The sequence below is a fragment of the Sturnira hondurensis genome, unplaced genomic scaffold (assembly GCF_014824575.4).
Source record: "Sturnira hondurensis isolate 20B ecotype Veracruz unplaced genomic scaffold, ASM1482457v3 Scaffold0004136, whole genome shotgun sequence".
Lineage (NCBI taxonomy): Eukaryota > Metazoa > Chordata > Mammalia > Chiroptera > Phyllostomidae > Sturnira > Sturnira hondurensis.
The window spans coordinates 48,720,076-48,741,619 of NW_028076767.1; the positions used below are offsets into that span (position 1 = coordinate 48,720,076).

A 21,544-nucleotide genomic window follows, 5' to 3' on the forward strand; every position below is an offset into this window, starting at 1 on the left:
TTTTCTACCACATTAAATTTGCAGTTCTAGCAAAAAAAGAAACTTTTCCCTCTTAGAATCTCATATCATTGACTTGTGTTGTACTTGAAGAGCTACTTTAATAAAAAGGTCAGTTGTAAAGGTCAGTTGTGGGTTGTGATGGAGCAACACTCCATTGGTATAAACTCTCAGCATTCTCAGCTAATAAAAGCCATAATATAAAAAGTGAATAATCCCCAAATCATTCCCATTGGGCTTTAGAATTCATTCCATGCCCTTTTAAATCTAGCTTGCCCTTTTAGTTAGGTATGTCTTGTGTTAATAATAAACTTAATATCTGAGTAACATATGGTTGGACGATTCTTGAGAACAGGAAACACCTCTTGCTCATTTGAAACACTCAAAGCAGTCATCCCATCGCCTGGCATATGGTATGTTCCAGGCAAATGTGAATGAATACGTCCTTGGATCAGTGACAAAAAGATTCAGACATGGAAGAGAAGCATGAATAATGCAATCAAAATAAAAGGTCATCAATATTTTTTCATTTGAAATTATGAATATTTTGATATTGGGTCCCACAGTATAAAGAAGTCAGAAATCATCCACTTTCTTAAGCCATCCATTAGAGTGAGCCATTTTAACCTAAATTGTAATTCAAACCTCAAATGAATATTTTACATTAGTGTATTATTATAATGAGCTGTTTAATAACAGTAGGCTTATTTTGTTTTTTTTAGACTTATGACAGTAAACAACTTACAAAAGATCCTTAATTATTCTTTTGTTCATTTATATTGTCATCTTATCATAGAAGCATTTTTAACAAAATCAGAATTTCTGTGACTGTACTAGGGAAAGTCAGGAAATCTGACTCAAAGTATTTTAAGATTGAAGATTAGCTATTTTTCTGAACTACGTGTGTATATGTGTGCATATTATAGCCAAGAAAATAAAGGAAGAAATCTGCTAACTAGGTCCACATTTCTTAACAAATAATAATAAAATTTTATGGGGATGTCTAATATTTATTTTTTGTTATGTAAAAAGTGCTACTCTTTTAAAAAGTGAAGCAAATTGTAATTTGGTTCTCTACTGAAATATATTCTTTTAACCATCCCCAACTGAACCAAATAACACATTTATAGTATAATGAAATTTTTTAAATCTTGAAGAAATTTTGGTAAATATATATTTTAAATAAGAGCATTCTCCTTATATAATTAGATGTTAGCAATACAAACTTGGAGTAGTTACAAAGTCATAACTCAGATATGTAAAAGCATGAAAATAATAATGTAAGTAATAATGTGCAAACTGCTCACCTTGAGATCTCACAAACTCCAGTGTCTTCCCGAAGACTCTAGGCCTTTGAAAACATCTTTTCAGTCTGTTGATATCTTCTTATTTCTTCCTTAAAAAAATAGATTTGTTCCAATGTTACATAAGGTTGTATTTTCAAAGAGTAAAGGTGACTACAAAGTAGAAACATGACACAGAGAAAAAAATCCATAGAAATCTTGGAATATGAATAAGGCATTAGATATGGAACAGGTCAACTGCACTGTGTACAACTTAGCACAGAAAGAATATCCTAGAAGAATGTTGTACATGACTAATCATAATCACTTTTGTTCATTTATTTTCCTGTGATTTAATCAAATATTTCTATGAGCAAAGAGTTAAAGTCCTTCCATTGTATTAATCAATATTATGTTGGATTTTAGTAACTTTCTAATATCTACAATATTCATACGTTCAAGACCTAGAAAAATCAAGCAAAATTAACCAAAATGTTATAGCTAACTAGTTGGTGATGATCACAATGAACATTTATGACATTATTTTGGTTTACTTAAACAATTTAATTCTAAGATTAACTCAAATATTTATATACTCAGGTTTTAAGGTAACAGACTTTAAGAAAATAATTTAAATGAAAATGCTTGAACATAAACATGAATTAAGAAAAGTGTTGTTTTTAAAATTCCAGTACCATAATTCAAATGATTAGTGAAATAATTTAAAGGGGTGAGGAAATCCTAGTAGTAATTGCATACTTCTATTTTCCCAGACTAAAATGTACATAATCACTTTTTCTAAAGATTTAATGAGCTTTCCATTCTAATACATTAAATTATGTCCATATACAATGTAAAAATTTTCCTAAAAAATGATGTAGAGAACCTTGGAAACCGTCGTTCATTTATCGTTTCTACAATAGCCAGAAATGAACTGTCACTCATTATAGCCAATAATAATAGCTGGTATAGAAATACTATCCATGGGTTATGTGAACAAAGAAATAAATAGTCTGAGCAAGCAACCTGTGCTGATGCCGTGCAAGTATAATGAAATATCAAAAATCTTTAAGAAAAAAATCTCAGGAAGACTGTGCTTCCAGGAGCCTCCTTCTCCTTTTAAACTTTATGTGTCCTTATGTGGGTATGTATAGATACGTGGATTTAGAACAAACTAGAATATCTGGTACAACAGAAGCAGTGTTATCAAGTCGTTGGTTGGAAGTGTAGAACTAACAGAGATTTGTGAGTCCAGTTCCATTCTTTTAAATACCTAAAACTCTTTTGAAAACATTACTCTCAAATGATGATGTGACGAAGACCACAGAAGCAGTGACTTGAATCTCCTCAAGTTGCACTCGTTGAGGAATAGCTCAGCCTGCATCACCTCTGCATTCATTTTGAAGAATAGCTCAGCAGATAACTTTTCTGTCTTCTCTTTAATGATACATATCGTGAGCTTGCAAGTCAAGCAATGAAAAATCAAGCCATGTTAACAGATCTCTACCTGCTCATAATGCATCTGTTAATACAAACTTAAAAATTTATTTACAATGAAAGCAAGATACTAAAAATAAAGTATATGCTTCATTAAATATATTTATAAATGCCATTTATAACTCGTCAGTTTTTTTGTTAATGAAAGTTAATTCCATATTATTCAAATGTCATTTTTACCTATTGAGGTATCATTTAAGATTTTATCACCCCAAAATAAATTTTTGCTGCTATAAAAAGTGGGGAAATTGCTATCTAGTTCAGTCTCCCTATTTTACAAATAAGAAAACTGACTACTGTATATTTGTGACACGTAGCTAAATCTACAGAGAGAAATTAAGATTTTTCATAACCCATTGTCAAAATTACAAATGTAATTATATTTTACAACTAAATAATTAAAATACTTTATTTAGGCAGGTAAGGTAGTCTATTGAGGGAAGCAAAACTGTTGAGAAATCTAAGGATGTAAATTTATATACCTTTAATTAACCTATAATTTAGACAGAGGCCAAGGGACCTTTGGTGTTGAAAAAAAAAGGGATTCAAACTGTAACCTGTTCCAAGGTCAAGGACATAAAATATGTTTTATGGATGGAACTGACCCTACCTGAGGTCAGTCAAGCCCGTGGTAGGAAGTCTATCATCACAAAGGAAGAAGAACTGAATGAACAAGTTACAGCTAATGCAAAGTCCAAGAACTGGGGATATGAAGACTGATGGGCACAACATGCAGTAGTTGATGCTCAAAACCATTGCCATCCCGCACTTTGGTCTGGATGTGACATGGGGACACTGCCTATGTCCAGTGTGAGGAAGGATGTGAGGAGGGACGTGAGCACGCGTGTGAGAGAGGGGATTTAAAGAGTTGTGGTGCTGAGGTCTCTAGATCAATAGCACTTGCTCGGAGACCCAGGCAACTGTGTAGAGGAATCACCCCAGACAATGTACCTCAGGAACATGCAGGGGCCACTACTCCTCCTTGACGAGCCTTCTGGGCACATCGGTAGGGGACTACACAGGACGGGTGGAAACTGCCATGTTCCTGGAAACTCGTATTTTTAAGGTGATCACAACCTGAGTTGATATCCCCAGTATAGTCTGTTATACCACTACTTGATTGGGGTCCTGGTCCCATGGATAGTCTCAGCAGTGATGAGTGACATCTGGGACAGATTTGTGGATAAATATAACCATCCCAGTACTATAAAAAATACTCAAGGAGGGTGAAGTTTGTAGAATACTAAGAATATATACACTAATGTAAATGCAATGCTATTTGCCCTCACAAATCTTTGTGTGTGTGTATGCTCATCAAGATAACTCTGGTTTCTGGTAGAGTCCTATAAGATAAAATAGACATAAACCTGCCTTATTACTTAGAAATGTGCACCTAATATTTATAGTTCATATCTGGTCTTTCCTAATATTTGGGGTTCGATGGAAAAATTCCCTGAGATCCAGTTTTTCAATTTTAGAAAGTCCTGCACTTCTGCAGGGCTAGAGAGAATGGTGAACATCACCTCTCCTTGTTTCCCGCCTCTTGGCTTCCTGGTTGCTCCCGGACATTACTGCAAATTATCCTATAAATCCCAGCAGCCATTCAGAATGGCAAGGGTCAGGTCACTCTTCTGTGTTTGTCAACATTTTCTCTAAAGGGCACCTTTAGTAGGTCACGGAGATACAAAGCTCTCGTTGGCATGTTTTACCAATAGTCACGCTAGATTTCACTGAGGTTACTAAAGGTCACACGTCAGTAGTAGGCGTGAGTGAGCTATCAGATTAGCTTGTGTTATTTTTAACGGATGATTCAATGATTAGCTCTAAGGAAATATAACTTCTTTAAAATATTCTTATCTTGTTCCTGCCTTTAAAAAAATCTTTCTGGCAAATGCTGGGTTTTGAGAATAAACTTATTCCAGAATTACAGAATTTGAGACACTCCCCCTCAAACCCCTTCCAAGCTGATCACTTCTGCTTGGCTGGAAGCATGACTCATATCAGTAGATGAACATAAATGAAAAAAAAATCTGAAGCTGCCATTCAGTGTTTCTAAGGCGATAAAACTTTTAAGTTCAGTACAGTAGTTTAATTGCATTTGTTACTGCATCTCAAAATGTAGTACTGCATAATGAATATGCCTACAACCGGCAAAAGCATCACTCACTCTGAAGGACAGCTTCCTGACTAAAGGAAAAGGCCTGGAGCCAATAAATCTGGCAGGAAAGATGAATCGGCCATATAAAGTGGGACCCTTTTTTTAAAACACAATAAAACCCCACTGGCAGTCACATCAGTTCTACTTAGAATTATTTCATACATAATAACACCACCCCAGTTCTGAGCCGTCACACCCAGGCTGAAGTGTGGTTCTCAAAACACGTGCAGCTACCAATTCACTCCTTTAACAAATGAAAAGTGAATTTCCATTTCTCTCTAACATTTGCTAAACTATGTAATAAAGCATGATCACGTGACCAAAAGATTTTCAAAATGATGACAGGACTTAGTCATTCTATTTCAGCAAAGCAGAGGAGTTATTGAAACAAATTCATTCAACCCCTCTTAGGCTGTCTATCCATCGGGTAGTGGAAGACCCGAGTCTTCCACTCATATCAGCTGTGTTTGAAAGTGCAAAAAGTTCTCTAAGATTGTTCAGATATATCTCTTTGAAGGTACAGGAAAAAAACTTAACTGGGAATTTGTAAGAATTATAAGAGAATCTAAGTGAAAGTTTAGGCAATGATAAAAACCCCAAAGATGTAGATAATTCCCCCCAAATTGTAAATTAGCAAGACTGACTAAGAAGGTGTGCAACCTTGACCAGACAGAGTATCATTAAAAAGATTGGAAAGGTGTTCCAGGTTCCACCGTCACAAGGGCAAGCAGGACAAGCAGGGTGCGGGGAAGCCTTAAAGAACCTTTACAACACAAGTCTCCAAATTGTTTGGATCACACACTTCACCAAACAAAAAGCTTCTTGACCTCTCCACATTGTTCACACACCCCACTCATGTTCACACTTCCGCACTCACCCAGTGTAAGGCCCATCATTCATCATGGTAGTCTTTCCCTTGCATATACACTCACCTAAAAGGACTTTCTTTTTCTTCTTCAAATCAGTGTGACAAAAATAAAATCACCTAGTCAAGATCAGCTGTCTTCCTTTTATGAACTTGCCCTTAGTATTGAAGAGATGATTATCACTAGAGAAAATACAGGATATGACACTGCTGGCATTACTAGTGATGTATGATAGAGACCCTCAAGTGCGTCCCCTGACCTTCTTACCATGTGTCCCTTATGAATTTATGCTTCAGCTCTATGGTATTACTAAAAGGGGTGCCTCTGCTTCTTCTCAACTCTTTAACATTTCTCCCCAGGTAATCTATCTGAGTTTATGATATGGCTTCTAAGAAAATTCAAAGAACCATGATTCAATTTCCTCTTCTCACTGTTATATCCTGTACATCCTTGAAATCTGTATCCATACAGTTGGCCTTCAATCCTGTTACAATGAAGAAACTGTTCTTTCTCTAACCTAAGGTCAACCCCTTTCCTCTCTCAGTTTTAGGTCTTTGTTATTTCAATTATCCCCTTTCTCTCCTGCACTGTCATTTTTCTTCATATTACTGGAATATTCCCATCTGTCTGCAAATAGGTTGTAATGTCTCCCAACTTAAAAATTTTTCCTTTACATCAGTTCCTTATCTCACTTACTTTTTGACTCTAATTATTTTTTTTAATTTTTACTTTTGATTCAATGATTTTAGAAAGAGGGGAAGAGAGGAGAAAAAGAAAAGAGAAACACTGATGTGAGAGAGAAACATTGATCTGTTGCCTTTATCACATACTCTGACCAAGGACTGAACCTGCAACCCAGTCATGTGTCCTGACCAGGAATTGGACTGGCAACCTTTCATTGTGTGAGATGATACCCAACCCACTGAGTCACACGGATCAGGGCTCCACTTCATTGTATAGCATCTCCCCCAAAGAGAGTATCCTCTATTCCTCAGATAAAATTCTATATTGAACTCTCCTAGATTAGGCTTCATTTTCACAACTCCACTGAAATTGTATTATCAAGGTCAGCAGTTAAATTGTATGCTGCCAAATTCAATAGTAAATTTTTAGCCCTTACCTTCCTTTTGTCTCAAGAGAGTTTGACTCAATCACTTTCATTTTCTTGAAAAAAATGTTTAACTTGGTTTCTAGGATACTTTACATGAGACAGGCTTCTCTTCTACTTCATTTGCTGCCCTTTCTCAATTTTCTTGCTTTCTTTCTTCTATTCTTACTGACCTCTGAATACTTTAGTGGAATTCTCTATCTGATTCTTTCTTAGCAAATCATATCTTATGTCTTTAAGTAGCACCATTTATTTATAAGCCACAAAATTAGATCTCTAGTCTTAAGTCCTTCTCTGAGCTTTAGAGTCTTATCACTACATGCTTTATAGCACCATTTGAATGACTAATAAGCTTTACAAACTGAACACATCAAAGCAAAACAATAAAGTAAGAGGATGGGAGGAAGGACGGGAAGGAAGAAGGGAGGGAGGAAATAACATATTCTAGACTGCCTCTTCTACCTCAGTCTTTCCAATTTTAGTAAATGGCATCACCGTTTACCCAGTGACTGACATTAAACACCTAGCTCCTTGAGAGATTGCTTATTCTAGGCCTGCAGCAGGATAGATACAAGATGAACCTGCAGTATTTTGTAGTGATGGAAAGGGCAAGGAAAAGAAGATAGGCATCAGCATGCCAAAAGGACACAAGAACTGACCTGAAAATACTCTTGATGGTCAAAATTGATATAACATAAGCAATAAAAATTAGTGGCAGTATTAAATCATAAACCCAAGAATCAGAATAAATATGCATGAGTCTACACTGATATAAATAAATGACTGAATAAATAAATAGAAGATAACTAACAAAGCTTCCTTGCAAAAGACTTCCAAATAATGCACATATGTACTCTTCCCACCTTAAAAAATGGATCTTGATCTTCAACCCCATCTTAAATGTGAGCTGTATTTAGTAAGTTCCTTCCAAAGAATAAATTGTGGAAAAAGGAAAATAGTAATGTTACAACGGAGAAGCCTAGAAGGTATCTTCTTAATTAAAGAACTAACATTACCACCCGTGATACAGCTTGCTCATACTCATATCATCGATTCCCTGATAGGACTTGATACAGAAGAACCCTCCACTTCTGTGGAATTCTTCCTTCAGATCCATAACTCAAGTCTAATCAGAAAACAAAATAAATTTGAGGGACATTCTTATCGTGTTTTTCATAAAAAGTTATGGTCATGCAAAGAAACAACGGAGACTGCCACAGACTGAGGGAACTAAGGAGACACGTCTAAATCTGATGAGAAATTCTTAAGGAGGTCTTAGAATAGAAAAAGGATGTCTGGGGATAAACTATAAAATCTGAAGTCTGTGGTTCGCTTAATAGTAGTACTATATACCAATGTCAAATTGTTTGTATGGGCAAGGGTACCATGGTCAAGTAAGATGTTAACTTTGGGGGAAGGGTCTATGGGAATGTACTCTGTGATATTTTTGCAACTTTCCCATTAATCTAAAATTCTTGCAAAATAGAAGTTTAGTCTTAAAAGCCTATGCATTATTTATGTTTATGTCTCTTTTACACCCTACATCCAAATAGTGAGTACCTTCTGTCAGCTCTACCCTTAGGGTGTATCCTGAATCTGACCACTTCTCAAGCACCCACATATCTCACTCCTACTACCTGACAATCGACTCTAACTTTACCGTAGTCTTTTTTCCTACGTCTAGTGTCAAGCTCCTTGCTGACATCTCATATTTGCTCTTCTTTCAAGAGACCTCCTTCCACTCTAGATATCGCATGGCACAGCCCTTCACTTCATCAAGTCTTTATCAAAATGACATCTCCCTTTTCTGATTAAAAGCGCCATAAAACTGCCCAAGGGAAAACAAAAGCAAAAACAAAAAACAACATCTCTTTGAAGGGGCTCCTTATGACCATCTTATTTAAAATAGGCAATCCCAGCCCTGGGTGGGTATCTCAGCTGATTAGAGCATTGTCCTGATATGTCAAGGTTGCAGGTTTGATCCCCATCCAGGGCATATACAAGAAAAACCAATCACTGCATAACTAAGCAGAACAACAAATCAATGTTTCTTTCTCTCTTCCTTCCTCTATCACGAAAAAATCAATAAAAACCACAATAATAAATAAATAGGCATCCCTACACTGGGATGTACATCCCTTCTATATCCTAACACTGTTTTATTTTTCTTCACAGTACATTGATGATCATTTATGACATGATATTATTTACATATTTGCTTTTTAAATTATTTTTAAATCCTCACCCAAGGATACATTTATTGACTTTTTGGTACAGCAAGAGAGAAACATAGATATGAAAGAGAAATATCAATTTATTGCTTCTCAGACGTACCCGAACTGGAGACCGAACCCACAACCTAGTTTTGTCTCCTGAACATTGATTGAACCCTCAACGGGATGACACTCCAACCAACTGAACAGCTGAGCTACCCAGCCAAGGTTTATTATTCTTCTCGACTACTGACCTCAGCATCATGTGGGCAGAGATTTTATCTTGTTGAATGAGTATATATCAATACTTATTGCTTGGAATTTATAGGAAAAAGTGACATTGTACTCAAAGCTGGTAGGAGTATAAAGTTTGCTGCTTTTTCGAAAGAGCAACGTACCAATATAAATTCTCCCACCCTAAGAAATCCATCCCACAAAGTAAAGCACCAGTATGTAAGAACACTTTCAAAAGAACCTGTATTGCAGCCTTGTCCCCAGTGTCATAAAAGCCAAGCTGAAAAACAAATGAACATTCATAGGTCAAAGAATGATTAAAACGTGATATATCCAGACCTTGGAATATTGTGCAGCCATTGAAAGGAATAAAGCAGAGCTCTAACAGATAATGTGGGTAATTTCCATCAAGTATTGTTCAACTAAAAACATTAAGATGAAAAATGTATATAATCCATTTTTATTAAAAATTTTATGTGAATATATTTATATGTTTGTGATTATATGATATTGAAAGAATGTAAAGGAATCTAAACTAGATCAATACGAGTTCTCTATTAGAGCAGGAGATATGCATGAAGGACAAAGAGAAAAAAGAGGGAAAAACCAAGCAAAACAAAAAAGAAAAGGAAAAGGAGATGAACAGAGAGAAGGAACATTAAACAAATTCTGTGATAGGATATTTATGACTTGACATAAAAATTCATGTGTTTCTACATGAAAGAGAATTATTCAGGGAAGTCAATTTTGAATCCCAGGGTGGTTTTTGGACACTGGGTCCAGAATTCTTTTTTCAGGCAGAAACTTACTTTTAAATATAAATTGATCACAGGGCTCCTTAATCTCACAGAGAAAATAGAGAATTGCTGCTAGAATTGATCAGATTCCCAGGAAATGCACAAATTCTTACAGATGGTCCCAGGAACACAGCTAAATTGCAGACTAGGTTAGTCAGTGTACTTTCATGCTCAGTGGCAGGAAATAGAAATCAAATCTAAAAAAAGAAAAAGCAATATCCACTGAGAGGAATAAAAGATCTTTGCAACATTTGTTCCCTCAACATTTTTTAAAAGTTTATTAATTTATTTTTAGAAAGAGGAAGGAAGGGAGAAAGGGAAGAAGAGAACATTAATGTTCAAGAGAAACATTGATTGGTTGCCTCTCACAGGCCCTGGACCCATGCCCCAACCCACAACCCAGACATGTGCCCTGATTGGGAAATGAACCAGTGACCTTTTGGTTTGCAGGACAATGCCAAACTCACTGAGCTACACCAGTCAGGGCTGTTTCCTCAACATTTAATGAAGCAACCCATGTACCTTAATTGTTATGATGAGGGGCATTTTTCCTCTTGAAAACCAGCTACTATCCTGCAGGGTAGAAATGCCCAAATAAAGGCTTATGGTTGTGGGGACTGTCTGGAACACTTTCATCTTTACAAAGAAAAAGAGCAATAAATCAGACTTTCTGTAATATAAGACTATGTCTTTCTCTCCTCTGCTAAAATAAGAGGTAAGAAGACTCACAAATATTCCTTGTACAGTGCCCAGCACCTAGCATTTAATAAGTGTTTTCATGCTTTCTTCATATTTCAGAAACACTGCATGTTGTGGAAGATAGAAATGGGGTCCATATACTCGTGTAATTAATCTGCCCCCAAATTGGCCTGCTTTTAACACCATGGAGCACATGGTGCCAATGTTAAGTACAAAGTGTGGCTACAGGAAAGAGGTATCCGTTCTGAATATTATATGACAGAATTTCATCACAGAAGTCTATCTGGACACAGACTTCACAATAGATGACTTTATATAGTCAAGTGATTTTACCATAAGGTGAACATTGAATGAATCCTGATTGTAGATGTTGAAAAATGTGAGTAAAGGGTGGGATGGGATTGGAGCAATAGACAGAAAACTGTACTTGAAAAATAATTAAATAAATTTTAAAAAAAGAAACACAACTTCAGCACAGTTCAAGAGAGAAATATCAGTCATGTGATAATGTAGTAAGTGCTTGGTCTCTAGACTACCAAAAAACAGAGTTTGACATCTTTCTCCTGTTTTTTTCTCTTTCTTACCCCCATGACTCTGGGCAAATTACTTAACATCATTTTTTTCATCTGTTAAATGGGCATGTGAACTCTGGTTTTATACTTTGTGGGAGAGACAAGTATGGCATTTAAAACGTGACTCACAGCAGATCATAAATGTACTAATTCTCTTTATTAAGCAGAAAAAAGCAGAAAAAAGTACAGAATATGGTGAGATATTTATACATTTTAAAAGCAATTACCTTGAGATATTTCATTATCACTTGTTAAGAATTTTTTGTGCAGTGTTGTTTTAAACTTTTTTTAAATTTGGATCTTCATGTTTATTAACTACAGTATTAAAATGAATTGTTAATGTGTACTATGGGTCACTCAATGTTTTCCCCTTCCCATTTTTTTTCTGGTAACACACTCTACAGCTTTTTTAAAAATTACAAGAATGGGTAAATGAATGAGATGTAGCCAAACAAAGGACCTCATCCCTTGGTCACAACGATTGGTTCAGTGAAGACGTGTGGCCTATGCCAGGGTTATGAGTCAGGGCTCAGTTCAGAAAACAGAGTCAATGCTGGGTGGTGGTCCAATGAATAAATTTCATACACAGAACTAGTTATTTGGGTTTCATAAGAGCTGAGATGCCAAACAAAACAGAAAAGAAAGCACCTCACAGATTAGCAACTTAGGAAGATGCTGACACTCCTCTAGCTGGAGGCACAAAGGAAGGAGTGATGTCACCAGGGCTCAAGACCCGGGGCTCCCTGGTGGGAACCGGGTCTCCAAGGAAGCTGCTCCATGGGGCTTGGGACCACAAAACACAGGGTTCCTACAGCAAGGGCTGGAACCACAGAGGGGGTGCAGTGGCCAATGGAAATACCACCTGAGGCATGGATAACTGGGTTGGAATATTCTGGTTTATCTTTTCATCCTGCCCTCCACCGCCCTAGTGGTGCCTCTTACTGGCCAAATCCATGAGGAATTCAATAGACAAGGCAGTCAGGAAATGCAGTTTTCAAAGAGAGGGCAGAGACCGGATCTGAACACAAGTGGGCACACAGCTGACACACTAAGACACTCTTCACAAAGGCAGGAGATACTTTACCATGTGAGCTGTTGGATGCAGGGATGGAAGTGTCTGCTCCTTGGCTTCAAAAGCATAGTGCCAGGAGGATGTATACATCTACACGGAGGAAGATATTTTCAACAGATCAGTAGGGGATACCATAACCACACAAGTAGTAGGAGTAAATGAGGGCCTCCCATTGTGAGGGCAGAGCCAAGTCTTGGGGAGGGGAGAGTGTTGAAGTTGTCATTTGAACCCCAGATCCATTTTTGCTTGATAGGACCTCACCCCTGTCTTTCTCAGTTACATGGGGTAAGATCTCTCTTTCTTTGTTTAAGCTAGATTGTATACGGCTTTTTTCACTTGCAATAAATTATCTTGACTAATATAACCACAATCACTAACTGAATATTTTAAAGAAGTGCTAGGACAAATGCCAAGTATTATCAGTAAAAGAAATGAAAGAATGAATACAGTCATGTGTTACCAGTAAAAGAAATTAAGTGAAGGTGGTTATGTTGACAGGTCTTGGTTGACCATAATACTGAATGAATTCTCTCTTTTTTCCTTTTTTTTAAATAAAATGTATTGAGGCTTAGGAACCTCCAGGACAACTTTAAAGGTTCCAACATCTGAATCATAGGGGTACCAGAAGGAGAAGAGGAAGAGCAAGAAATAGTAAACTTATTTGAAAAAATAATGAAGGAGAACTTCCCCAATATGGCAAAGGAAATAAACTTCCAGGAAGTCCAGGAAGCTCAGAGTCCCAAACAAGTTGGATCTAAGGAAGCACACACCAAGGTACATCATAATTATATTATCCAAGATTAAAGAGAAGGAAAGAGTCATAAAAGCAGTGAGAGAAAAGGAGCCAGTTACCTACAAAGGAGTTCCCATAAGAATATCAGATGATTTCTCAAAAGAAACCTTTCAGGCAAGAGGGGACTGGAAAAAAGTATTGCAAGCCATGAAAGGCAAGGACCTACATCCAAGATTACTCTGTCCAGCAAAGCTATCATTTAGAATGGAAGGGCAGATAAGGTGCTTCCCGGGTAAGGTCAAGTTGAGGGAGTTCTTCATCATCAAGCCCTTATTATATGAAATGTTAAAGGGACTTATCTAAGAAAAAGAAGATGATCAAAAATATAAACAGTAAATTTACAACAGACAACTATCAACAACTGAACCTAAAAAAAAACCCCACAAAAAACAACTCCAAACTAAGCAAACAACTACAACAGGAACAGAATCACAGAAATGGAGATCACACGGAGGGTTATCAGCAGGAAGAGGGAGAGGGGAGAATGAGGAAAAAGGTAGAAGGAATAAGAAGCATAAACAGTAGGTACAAAATAGACAAGGGAAGGTTAAGAAGAGTATAGGAAATGGAGAAGCTGAAGAACTTACATGTACAATGCATGGACATGAACTAAGGGGAGGAATGCTGGTGAACAGATACAGGGCAGAGGGGAATAAAGGGGAGAAAAAAATAGGACAAGTATAATAGCATAACAAATAAAATAGACTTAAAAATGTATTAGGATGACATTATTTAATAAGATCATATAAGTTTCAAGTGTACAATTCACAGAAATGTATCACAGAAATGTACACACTCTTTTATCTTAAAAAAGGGAATTTAAATAATAAAATATAAAAAAAATTCTGCCAGTCTTTAAAGATAGAGGAGCCAGTTGATTTCCTTGATTCTCGCCCAGTAACCAGACTACAAAAAGAATGCAGATCAATGCCAGATGGGGGCTATCAAATAACAACTGGCCACAAAGAAACAAAAAAATGTGTTTAAAGTGAAGCTGCAGCTACAGTATGTGGAATGGTAAACAGAGTGGTTTATCCTTCTTTATTCTACCTTAACAATCAAGGAGAGACTTTGTTATTTATTTTCTTAAATAATGTAAATAATTATCCTTCAATTATTTGGACAGAAAGTTAAAGGAGACCTGATCAACTCTGTATTTATTTGCACTGAGCAATAATATTTCTAGCTTTCCTTTCTTTTACATCAAGTGATACCTTTAAAATGTTTTCTTTTCTCTGCATATTCACCAACATTTATCTCATCTTTTGATTACAGCCATTTTGACAGGAGAAATGCCTCATGGTGGTTGATTTGTATTTCTCTGGTGATGGAGTAATGACGTTGATCATCTTCTCACGTACTCGTTAACTATTTGTACATTTTCTTTGAAAACAATCTGTTTAGGTCCTTTGCCCATTTTCTTATTGATTATTTTTTTATAGAGTTGTATGTGGTCCTTTTGTCTTTTGGACATTAACCTCTTATCAGATATATGGTCTGCAAATATTTTCTCCATTCTGTAGTCTGCCTCTTCATTTTGTCAGTGGTCTTGTTTGTTGTGCAAAAGCATTTTAGTTTGATGTAAGTTCTATTTGTCTGTTTTTTTTTTTGCTACTGTTGCTTTTATTTTTAGTGTCATATTCAAAAACTTGTTGCCAATAAGGACATAAAGATTTTCCCCCATTTTTTTCTTGTAAAAGCAGTATAGTTCAGGCATTCTATTTAAGTCATTGATCCATTTCAAGTTAATTTTTCTGAGTGTTGTAAGACAGGGGTCCATTTTCATTGTTTTGCTTTTGAGTATCCAGTTCCCCTATACAATTTACTTAAAAGACTTTCTTCTTTCTCCACTGAGTATTTCTGTCTCCGTTCTAACGTATTAGTTGACCGTCCGTGCATGGGCGTATTTGGGGGATACCTATTCTGTTCCATTGATCAATGCGTCTTTTTTAACGGCAGAATCATACTGTTTTCCAATTTCTCTAGCTTTGTTATTGTTCAAAATCAGGATGAGAGATGGATCCAGATTCATTCTTTCTTAATGAAGCATTTTTTTAAATAAATTTTTAAATGTTATTGAACATTTTAAGGGTTCCTTAATGCATGCATATTGCAGAGTAAGTTTAATCTTCTTTAATGTGAGATTAAATAAATCACTTAGTGTAGAAATAGAGTCAAAGGCAATAATAGTTTTATATTAGGAATTTTTTTCACTTTATCATATAGCAGGTCAAAGAAAAATGGGATTATTTTGATAGCTACTAATGAGGAATTTAATGTAACTTCATATTTATTATCAATTAAAAACTCCTAATGGAAGGATAACTCCTTATTAGGATAAAGGATATCCTACATCCAAACTACAGGAAACATTTCCTTTAAAAGAAACAAACAAACAAACAAAGAAAACTATGCCTTCTCCAGTGCCAAACATAATCTACTAGAACACATATTACAACACTAGAACACATATTACAAAACCTTATTCATAATAGGCATAAAATATTTTTAAAACTTAGGGACTCAGGATGAAAAATGAACTGGAAAAAGAAAAGCACAAGTATCAACTGTGGGTACGATATCAGTTAAATATAGAAAGCTGTCATACCTGGAATGGAAAGATCATATGGTCAAGATATCAATCTGCCTTGTAACCCAAGTTACACTCTAAATTAAATGTAATTCCAATGGCATAGCAATGGTTTGTTTAGAAACTTGACAAAATTCTTTTAAAATTCAAATAATTGTGTGAGGATAACTCAGAGAGTCTGGTAGTGAATTGTATTTGTAGGAGTGGGTTAGGAAAACTGAGAACTCCTATGTGAGATAATAAAACTTACCACCAAGTCAACATATAGCACTTTCGTTAGTGTAGGAATCGTCATCCAGATCATGACATAGAAAGCAAACCAGACACGGATATTATGCTATGTAAGAATTCATTTAAGATTAAGAATAGAATTTCAAATCGGTAGAAAACATTATATTATTAAATATGTGATTTTAGCAGAACTGGAAATAATCTAATTTCACACAATATGCCAACATAATTTTGAAATGGTCTAAAGATTTAAATATATAATAAAATTTTATGGCAGTTCTAGAAGAGATCATTTGTGTGCAATAATTTTTAGGGGCAGGAGGTCTGCCCAAGCATTACCTAATAGCCGAATCATCACATATGTGTGAGCACATAAACATGTTTCCATGGCAGGCATAGAAGGATTTACATGACAAAAAAAACAGGCAATATATGATTGCACAGACATTAATCCAATAACCCTTAATATTATATTATAAAGCAATGAAAGAGGAATCATCTAATAAAAAGCATTCAGATACAGAAAAATAGAACATTTATATACACAAAAAAGCAAATAAATAAATATATATAATTAGCTTCTCACTATTAGAAAAATTCAAGTTAAAATGCCAGTAGCATATTAGTTTTCATCCGTCAAACTGGCGAACTCACAACACAGAGAGAGAGGGAATGAGAAAACCTACGTGGGCAAGATGTTGGAGAAATAGGCATCAGTTACCAGCAGCGGGCATACAAATTGCTCAAGCTTTCTAGAAGGGCAATTAAGAGGATATGAGGATAAATGGTAATGGGAAAAAAAACAATAAAAAAGATACTTTTGAACTATGGTTTTCATCTTTAGGGATTTAATCTAAGATTTATTTACAAACAGCTCATGACAGCAGAAATTGTAATAGTGAGACATTCTAGAAAGCTATTATAATGAATGAACATAAGTTTGTTTAGGCTAAAACATATGAAAACAAATTGGGAACACAAATATTGTGAAATATTTAAAACATATAGATAACAAAAGTTACTCATAATTTCACCATGCATGGGAAATTTCTGTTGTTACCCATATTTCTTTTTTTTTTATATTTTATTTATTTATCTTTAGAGGGGAAGGGAAGGAGAGAGGAAGAGAAACATCAATGTATGGTTGCTTCTGGTGCATCCCCTGCTGGGAACTGGCCCCTGCCGGGAACTGGCCTGCAACACAGGCATGTGCCCTGACTGGGAATCGAACCGTGATCATCTGGTTCGCAGGCCCTCGCTCAATCCACTGAGCTACACCAGCCAGAGCTGTTACCCATATTTCTATTAAAAATGTTTCTTTTTACATGTGGATCTTATCAAATTTATACCCCATACATAAGATTTTACAAACAGAATGAAACTAATATAATTTTGCAAACTGTATTGACATGAATATATTTTTATGACAATACATTTGTTCAGCTTTTTATTGGCCACATACTAATCTATCATGTAAGTTTTCATAAAGTATTTTTATCATAAGAAAACATATTGCAAAAACAGTCATCCTTACAGTTAAAATTTTTGACATGTTTAGCTTTGTAAAGTAATAAATAAAGCCAAAATATCTCAGTGTTCTAATCTTAGAGTATTAAATTTTAACTTAATAAATGTAAAGGTTGGTAAAACCATGTAGGGAGTTTGAAAAGTGGTTTTATTTATACTGGCTATATTATATGCATGAATTGGGAACTTTATGAACATCTGATATGAAGACGTTTCCTTGGGTCTGCACCAATTGAAGAAGACCCTAAATGTCCAACAGTCTTAATTAATTTCTATGCAATTAATCTATTTCATTTCACTCATGTCATTTTTAAGATGACAAAAATCATTTGATTAATTAAGTCATTTCATTTCTGGCAAAAAGTCATGAACATGCCAATCAAAATAACCTTATTTAGTAGCTAATGTTGTGAGACTCAAATGAAATAATTTGTTTAAAGCATCTAGCAAAATGCCTGGCAAATGACAAAATTACTGCATATAATACAGCTTGCTGTTACAGTTATTGCCATTAAGCGATGTGGGGGAAATACAGTACACAGCCCTTGCCATCAAGAAGTTTAAAGTAATTGTAATTATGAATTTCAACCATTTCCATATTCTAGGGACAAAACAAGTGAATGATAAAAATGTAAGAGCTATTCTGTCAAAAATAACAATGTTTATTTAAGCTCTGTCATTTTTGGATTCTATTTTATTCTTTAATTTTCCATCAAAACATTTTCTTACTTCATATGGGGAAATTTTTAAAATACAGATGCTACTTTATTAATGTCCATTAATTATTTATTTAAGTTTACTTCCTAGGATTTCTTTTTGCTGTCTCTCCAACTTTATTCATTTTTTAAAAATTCAAGACTAATGTATGATATGTATGTCTTATGTAGCCATGATCTTAGTATAACATTTAATTTTAGTACTAATTTGTGACCACCATAATTGTCAGCTGAATGATCAATTACTCTGGTGGTATAATACCCTTAAAATGTGTTTATCTGTATATCTATTGTATTATCTATTACAATACCATCATTTTGGCTTGGAGAGAGTAGTACAAATTTCAGATAGAAATGCATACATATATATTATACACTGCTGTCTCCAAGCCGACATGAGTGTGTCATAGAAACAGCAAACAGAGTAAAAGTCAGATACAACATAGCAAGATAATGGATGACATCTTTGGGAAAATTATGGAATAGGATAGTCTATGTTAGTAAAATTAACTATGTTTAAAATTAATAGTCAGTATTTCTTCCCAAACCAACTCCCCTAAGATGGAATTCAATATCCCCAACTCTGTCATTGCTATGATTTAGAATATAATGGCCCTGGCTGGTGTAGTTCAGTGGATTGAGTGCCGGCCTGCAAACTGAAAGGTCACTGGTTAGATTCCCAGTCAGGGCACATGCCTCAGCTGTGGGCCAGGTCTCCAGTAGGGGGCGTGTCAGAGGCAACCACACACTGATGTTTCTCCCTTTCTCCCTCCCTTCCCCTCTATAAAAATAAATAAATAAAATCTTTAAAATAAAAAAATAGAGTATAATGTGGAAGTTACATATATTAAAGGTGAACTATATTAAGTATTCTTTATTGTGAATACTTAAAAGCAATTTTATTAATATGATTTAAAACTAAAATATGTACATTTTCATGTCACAATATTTCCACTAACATCATCCTCTAATCATGGCATAAACACATATAGCATCCCATTCACTCCAGATTTCCATAATGTCACAAGTAATGGGACCCACTACTGTATTTTACTTGGAAATATCCAGCATTTTTTGCACTCTGGATAGCAGTTTTCACAGTGATTTGGAAATTGTTTTCAAAGAGTTGGGGGTACTTTTTGGAGGGAATGGTAATCATGCTTATTTAGACCACTGCCCATATTTGTTAAGGATTTTAAAATAATTTAATAATTCCTCATATAAAATAAGTTTCATAATATTTCATGCAAATTCCTATAATTATAAATTACACAAATCACTTTATTATTGCTTCATTATTATATTTGTGAGCTAAGATAAAACCAAATGGAATAAATTGAGCATCCCTTTCAAATTTAATTCACTGAAAATCTTTTCTACCTGATAATTAAATGTAAATGGAAGAAAGTGACTTTTTAGTATTTACATGTTAGATTTTCATGGAAAATCAAATATTTATCCTTTATTATATTTATTACAATTTATTAATTACAAGTCATTACAATAATTATTACAAATTATTAATATTTATCTTTTGTTATATTTATTACAATTACAATCTCTCTTCTTATTTAAAAAACTATGCTTCTAGCCTTAACCCAAATCTCAGTGGAACTCAATAAATCTGAGACATTTAATTATTCTAGTTCATACCAGATCACTATAACTGAACATATAAAACATATGGTGCACTAATTCTATGGCCCTAAAACATTCCCAGTTTATTCCCAAGTTTCTCAGGCAGAAAGAAGTAATAGTTTCAGAGTACAAACAAGTAGATGGTTAGATATCAGAGCCAATATAGAAGTAGCACCGACTAACTCCTTTTCTCTGCTTTCCTTTTCTTTTTTTAAAGCGGAGCCAGGTTTAATTCTTTTCTGCATTCACATGCTCACAAATATACTTCCCTTGAACTGTCAGAAAGCATCAGATTGCTTGATCTGCATGACAAATTTTAAGTCTTTTCAGAAACACAAAGACATTAGCTTCAGGCATTATGATTTCATCATCACCACCATAAACAAGTATGAAGCCAACCAATCTCTGGCATTCAAACCAAAGCCGAAAGAGATGGTACTCTGAAAATGTTTGGTAGCATTGTAATCATCTAAATTCATTTGGATCCTTTTTCCAATCATGATATTTTGCAGTTGGGCAATCATTTTTTATTGTCATGACCACTGCTAGACGACCTCAAAATAAAAACGTGATTCTTACAGAGAGATTTATAAAATGCAAATACTCTAAATAATATTTGTAAACAAATCACACTGTCAGATGAAAACCTTTTGGTAACAAAGATGGTACTGTTAATATTTAATAGCAACTTTAATTCTTGTGCTCTTTGTGACATTAACTACAACATCAATTCCACCCCTGAACATCCTGAGTGAATAATAGATGTGAGAAAGTGGAAGGTTTTCCATGATGTATTTCAGATCTCACAAGAATGCATCCTTATTCCTTGAATGACGTGAGAAACAATACCATTAACACCACTAAGACTACTTTCATATTTAGTTTTTTATGAAGCTACCTGAGAGTTAGAACCACAAGTGACAAATGTTTTTTTCTAGATTCACTACGATATTGATATATAAAATTTTATTTAAAATTTGATCCAATTTGGCTTTTAAGATTAAAGCCAAAATTACGTTTTCAAGAGCTTAAAATAAATAAGCAAATGTAAAAGCCAATTCTGTACCTAGCCAGCAAATGGAATATAATTACTCCATTCAATCAGAAGCTGTGACTAAGTGACTCTAATCGAAATGCAAGGTAAGTGGATTTCTGAGGACTTGAATTATTGAACAAGTAAAGTAGGGACCTGGAGTTCAGAGAATGGAAAGATATCATTATTTCTTTTCCCAGGGAGTCCAGGATGCCCATTCACCCCCCTGGCAAAAGTGGAATGCACAAAAGATTTTATTTTTAAAGTAGATGAAATGACCCTCTATTTGTTAGCTTCTATTGAAGAAGTGTGCTGCATATTTCATCTCGCCCCCTCTTCATTGTAACATTTTCACATTACACAGGTAGCACTATGTCCCCAACACAAACCGATTTCCCTCATGTAAATGCAAAACAACATGTTTGCTGTAAGGTATCTCCATCAATGTCAGTGACATACAAGGAAAGTCTCAACAGTCTGCCCTGTCACTTACGGAAAGGGGAAGGCAAATTGTTTATTC

The 21,544-nt window shown here is 35.0% G+C and overlaps 1 long non-coding RNA gene across 1 annotated transcript in view; it reads right to left on the bottom strand.

Moving 5' to 3' along the window:
• Positions 1 to 1,308: 1,308 nt before the first annotated feature.
• Positions 1,309 to 21,544, bottom strand: part of LOC118985762 (uncharacterized) — a 45,736-nt gene continuing 25,500 nt past the window's right edge. Inside the window, exon 3 of the long non-coding RNA XR_005066189.1 lies at positions 1,309 to 1,393. This is a non-coding gene — a long non-coding RNA (uncharacterized LOC118985762). The remainder of the gene's footprint in view (positions 1,394 to 21,544) is intronic.